Source organism: Oryctolagus cuniculus, chromosome 8 (genome assembly GCF_964237555.1).
Source record: "Oryctolagus cuniculus chromosome 8, mOryCun1.1, whole genome shotgun sequence".
Lineage (NCBI taxonomy): Eukaryota > Metazoa > Chordata > Mammalia > Lagomorpha > Leporidae > Oryctolagus > Oryctolagus cuniculus.
The window spans coordinates 130,311,011-130,317,249 of NC_091439.1; the positions used below are offsets into that span (position 1 = coordinate 130,311,011).

The window sequence follows — 6,239 nt, forward strand, 5'->3', positions numbered from 1 at the left end:
GAAGTGAAGTCTGGAGTTGAAATAACAGTCCTGAATTTGCACATAGATTGCAGAGACTCTACTAAATGCACAGTTTGCTGCTGTCTCCCAGGGTACACCTAAGTAGAAAGCTGAAACTGAGAGATGACCTGAATCTGGAACACAGCTGCTCTGAAATTGGAAACAGCCATTCCAACTGTGTCTTAAGTCTTAGGCCATACTCACACAACTGTGATATGCATTTTGCATAAGCTTTTGATGAACCCTCATGTGCATGGAATCTCTAAAAGTGGTTTTTATTTATCTGTGTAAGACCGGCGCATCCAGAAATCCCATAAGGGAAAGTGGCCATGGAATAAAGTTACACGTGCTCCTAGAGAATGAGATTTCCTTATCAGTGCTGCACAGATCCTTCTATGTGTTTGCTGAAATCCACTGCAGTTTGCTCTGCCAGCTGCCTGGCCTGGGACCTTCCTCCCAGAGTCACATACACCCCAGTCTCTTTACCAGCTGTGTGTGCACTGTGTCTTCCTATGCAATTATTCCTGTATAGAAACCTCACTAAAAGCAGACTTTTCTTGGGATATAATAAATATGCCTCAAACTCATAATATTTGAAGTCTTTGAAAAATGGCATCAACTGTTGGAGTTGTGAACCCCACAAAATGGAACTCATTTAACTTTCAATGTGTTTTTGTTGTTTAAAAATAAGAAGAAGAGAAATCAACAAATGGAGACTGGAAAAAGCCATCTGGTCTGAGATTCTAAGGTTGGTCTCACTGCCACATTAATGTCTCCTTTATGTCAGAGGTATTCTTTGCAGGGCAACAATACCAGGTTTCAGAGAATGTCCCTCTCCTGCCAGCTGTAGTCCTTCCTTCCATTCTGACCTCTGTGCTAATCCCCATGGATCCTGAACTAAAGTGGAGGGCCTTGGGGCTGCTTACTGCTTCTGGGATAGATGAACTTTCAAGCAATAAAGGGCAAAGTGGCAAATGCAGCATTAGGAGTCACCCATTACACGTGTGTGCACTCACACTTTAGTTTGGGAAGTGTTTCCAGCTCCACTCCGGTTACTTGAAGGAAGAAGCTGCTGAACAGAGGGTGTGGGCACATGGGCAAAGGAATGCAGATTATTTGCTTGTACCTTGGGTCTCAGTCTCCTGAAAGGTCTGGCTTGCTGCTCCAAGTGTCCCCTGAGGTGCCCTTCCAACAGAAGTCTTTTCTTCAACTGATGGCCAGATTTGCTCAGAGGCTGGGGTATCTGGCCACCGGCTGCTTTCCTGCCCTTGGCAGTCCTGGTGGTTGGCTAGAATAGTGGCTTCCAGGTCACTGCAATAGACAGAGGCCCTTGAGATTCCACAGGAGCCAACACATTGGGCGGAGCAGCCAGGTCAGCCTTGGTGGGATGACAAATCCACCAGAGGATGCCCTAGCCACCAGCACCAACGCTTTCACTGTCAACACCTGGGATAGCAGCAGACCACCCCCCAAGTTCCTTCAAAGGTCTTTGGTGAACAAGCACTGCCAGAGTTAAGGGCTTTTAAGTTCACCTGTTTGCAATCCCCACACCCCATCAGGTGAGTCTCCTTGGAAGGAGACAGGTGTGTGCCTGGTCCCAGTGAGGGCCATATGTGGTCATGTGACCTGGTCAGGGGAGCCCTTTTTCTCCATTTTCACATCACCCCTCAAGTTTTCCAGCCTGTGCCCAGGGAGTCAAATTGATGTGTCATGCAGGTGGAGCTCCAGGTAAAGGGCTGGGTGCATTTCCCCGGAGCCCAGCCAGAGCCACAAAGGCTCACGGGCTAGCGTTATGCTTCCCAGGTGGGCCTTGGGTGCCAAGTTCCAGGATGGGGTGGGGAGGAGCGGCAACTGAAGTCTGGTTCACGGAGAGCAGAGCGGACTGCAGAGACGTAAGGTGTTGAAGTCCGGCCTGGCTGAGACTGCTCAGCAATCTGGGCTTGGCCCTGGTGGCCCAGGCGGACAATAATCTTTTAAGCGTGCAGAGCCCAGGCAGCAGTGGGCAGTGTGTCCCTCGTCCCGGCCTCCCCGAGACTTTCACCACCGCCAGTGGCAGGCATCCATCGTGGTGTGTCCTGCAGCACTCTAGGAGCCCACCGCCCTAGGAGATCTAGCTGAAATGGCTTTCTGGGCGGTGGTGCTGGAGCTCACACGTCTCCTCTCAAGGCTGAGAGAATGCAATTGGAGCCCTGGGACAGCGGGCTGGGAGGTGAAGAGATGGCTCTATGGCCTCCTGGAGGCTGGTGAGGGATTCACACCTTGGACACTAACTAGCCTGCTTTCTTGCACTATGGCTTCTGAGTCAGAATCTGGCACCTCTGCACAGCCCAGCATGGTGGAGACCAGTAAAGAGGGTTGCTTTTGAGGAAAGAACCTCCACTTTGAATATGATCTTGTCTAAACAAGATAAGAGTCGGTGAACTCAAAAGGCTTCCATAGCCTTGGAAACTCATGACTGGTGCATAGGGAGATTACTGATGCCATAAACAGGAGTGTCAATTGGTAAAGTCAACAACAGGAGTCACTGTGCACTTACTCCTCATGTAGGATCTCTGTCCTTAGTGTGCTATACATTGAGATTTAATGCTATAATGAGTACTCAAACAGTATATTTCACTTTGTGTTTCCATGGGGGTGCAAACTGTTGAAATCTTTACTTAATGTATACTCAACTGATCCTCTGTAAAAAAAAAAAAAAAAAAAGAAGTAATTATCAATTCCCAACTTGACTCTCACTGGGATTAAACATGACAATAGGTCTGATCTGATTTCATCATCATTTAAAAAATCATCTATTATTTTTCACTTTATGTTTGTGTGGGAGCAAACTGTTGAAATCTTTACTTAATGTATGCTAAACTGATCTTCTGTATATAAAGAGAATCGAAAATGAATCCTCATGTGAATGGAAGGGGAGAGGGAGTGGGAAAGGGGAGGGATGCGGGTGGGAGAGACGATATGGGGGGAAGCCTTTGTAATCCATAAGCCGCATTTGGAAATTTATACTCATTAAATAAAAGTTAAAAAAAAGGGCCGGCACCGCGGCTCACTAGGCTAATCCTCCGCCTAGCGGCGCCGGCACACCGGGTTCTAGTCCCGGTTGGGGTGCCGGATTCTGTCCCGGTTGCCCCTCTTCCAGGCCAGCTCTCTGCTGTGGCCAGGGAGTGCAGTGGAGGATGGCCCAAGTGCTTGGGCCCTGCACCCCATGGGAGACCAGGAAAAGCACCTGGCTCCTGCCTCCTGCCATCGGATCAGCGCGGTGCGCCGGCTGCAGCGCGCCAGCCGCGGCGGCCATTGGAGGGTGAACCAACGGCAAAGGAAGACCTTTCTCTCTCTGTCTCTCTGTCTCACTGTCCACTCTGCCTGTCAAAAAACAAACAAACAAACAAACAAAAAAGTTAAAAAAAAGGGTTGCTTTTACCGTGGGGGTGTAGTTTTGGCTGTGGGATCCGGAACAGGAATTCGCCCCATCCTCATGTTCCTCACCATCATGCATATCTGTGCAGCTTTCAGACATGGGCACAGGCAGTTACGGTGGGCACATGTGCCACTTCCTGGGAGCTGGCTTAGTGCCACCTCCAGTCACAAGTCTCCAGCCCTGGGGCCCCTGCAGGAGAGATGCTGTTTTTCAGGCATGCACAGACACCTGTGGGATTGTTCTGTTAGTGTGGCCCTTGGGGAGAAGACACTGTCCAGGCCTGAGTGGCCTGAACTTTTGTTCCTTGCACCTTTTTTTCTCTGCTACCTTCCCCCAGCCTATCCTCTCCTATCCTCTCCTGAGCTCCACCACCTCAAGAATTTCTCTCTGGGTTTTTTGGATGGCTGTGGGTTCTGCCTGTCTCGAGGAAAAACTCCTCTCTGTGAGGTTGGCTGATCTGCTTTCAATATTGGCTGGACCTCCATTGAAAAGCTTCTCCTTAAAAATTGCCTTGTAACTTGCCAAACTTGTTTTGTTAATTGTTTTAATAGATCCAGATGAAATAACAATGAGTAATCAGCTCTAAGGTGGATTTTGCAATCTCTCGTTTATGTTACTGATTTCTAGCTAAAGTTTTTAAAAAGGACTAAAATTCCATGTAAATTTTGAGCATAATTCAGATAAAGGTATGATATAATATCAGCATCTTAAGTCATGTAGATGTGGGGATGGTGCTGTGGCACAATGGGTTAAAGCCCTGGCCTGCAGCACCAGCACTGTTTCAAGTTACAGCTGTTCCACTTTCAAGACAGGCAGATGACTGCAGCAAAATGGCATCCAATGGCAGGACCTTCTGTGAACTGAGATTCTGACAACAATGGGAGGCAGCAAGGGGAGGGAGGAAGAACTTTCATCTGAGCAGGCTCAAGAGGAGGTCAAGTACCAAAGGGAGGACCAGGCAGGAGAGCAATGCTCAAGAAAGCAATGAAAAAACCAGTGCTGGAGTTGTCTATGCCAGTGCCTCTGTGAAAGGGCCTTTCTCCTTGTCCCAGGCTACTTAGAAGTGTCAGTGAGTTCAAACAACCTGGGCTCACTTCTGGGAATTCACAGCTCTGTTTCAGACTTGCTTTTAGTAGTGTGGTTTAATCTGCCCACCCAACACTTTCCTTCAAACACATTCTAAGATAAACAACTCCTGCTCAGAAGATAAACCGTATGGTAGATACCTAACTCTCCTTGAACCAAGGCTGCTGTATTGAAGTTTTATATATATATATATATATATATATATATATATATATCATATATATATATATGACAACATATTTTGAAAAACCCAAATAGCTTTTCCATAGGATAAAAGGTGCTAAGGATATTAAAGCTTACATTTAGATACATTTATCTCATTTATATTTATCCAAGTTACATTCAGCAATTACATCTTGAGGACTTTTTTGAAATACAGAGTTGTAGAAAGAAGCAGAAACAGAGAGAGGTGTTCAATCTACTGGTTCACTTCTCTAATGGCTGCAATAGCCAAAGTTGAGCCAATCCAAAGCCAGGAGCCAGAAGCTTTTTCGAGATCTCCCACATGAGTGTAGGAGCCCAAACACTTGGACCATCTGTCTTTGCTTTCCCAGGCCATTAGTAGGGAGCTGTATCAGAAGTAGAGCAGCCAGGACTGGAACTGGTGCCCATATGGGATACTGGCATCACAGGTGGCAGCTTTATCCACTACACCACAGAGCCAGTACCAAACTGGAGCTTTTAAATTAGGATAAAGTTACTTTTTGGAGGGAAGGGAAGAGGGATTTGAAGCTCTATTCAGAATGCACATAGGCAGCAAAGTCTCTGCAGGGCACGGTCTCAGGAGAGTGAGCAGTTGAGCGCCTTGAGGTTTTCCTCCCTTGGTCTTCAATTTGTATAGAAGCTGCTGGAGATGTGAGCTCAGACAGAGCCAGAATGCCTCACTGTCCTCTTGTTGTCCAGAGTTGATGACTTTGAATGAGACTGTGACATTTGAAGGAAGAAAGTAGTCAGCTTTTATACTCCTGGAAGCAGAGGAAGTGGCCACCCTGGAGGGAGGTCTGTGTTGCCTGGGTTGTCTGGAATTGGATTCTTTGGATTATGAGGATGCTCATCAAGTACCTAACCCATTCAGTAAATAACAAACCCAGTACCTGCACATACAAATTAAAGCTGGTTTTATTTATTTTTTCATGTTGAGATAGCCTTAATCATCATATTTTATTTTGAAAAGGAAAATAATGCAAAATAAAAAAATACCCCCACAATATCTGTGATACCTGATGTGGAAATCAGAGATAGCTGAAATAAATATTCTCACTTAAAACTAGTGGGGGAAAATACTGATCCATAAATTTACAAAAGAGAGTTGGGAAGAAAGAAACTCGGATGTGCCCAAACTGTGTCTCCCCTCTGCAAGGCATTGTCATTTCCCCAGAAGCAGTGGATTTGTGTATCTTGCACCTCCTGGATGCTGTGCCTACCACAGCTGCAGTTTATGGAATCTCAATGGATGAATGAATCAATTACTGGGTACATATAGGACCTGCAATTTGGCATTCTTAGAGTCCTGAAATGAATGGAGAAAAGATATAAGTAAATCGTGCTGTCATGACTGAGGCAGTTTTTGTTTGGGCACTTTTGGAATTTCTACTCATTTCTATTCCTTCTCCCAAAGAATACCACAGACTGCCCACCCTTGCTGGGGGCATGCCAGAGGAAAGGGACAGTAGCCTTTGAAACTTTCAGGGATGAGAGTTATGGGGAAGAGAAGGAGGGTGTGTTGAGGCAGAAG

General features: G+C 46.4%; 1 protein-coding gene across 11 annotated transcripts in view; it reads left to right on the plus strand.

Annotated features, from left to right (window-relative positions):
- LOC138843592 (rho GTPase-activating protein 20-like) overlaps positions 1-6,239 on the plus strand; it is a 1,064,354-nt gene that overhangs the window by 778,745 nt on the left and 279,370 nt on the right. The gene's annotated exons all lie outside the window — the stretch shown is intronic.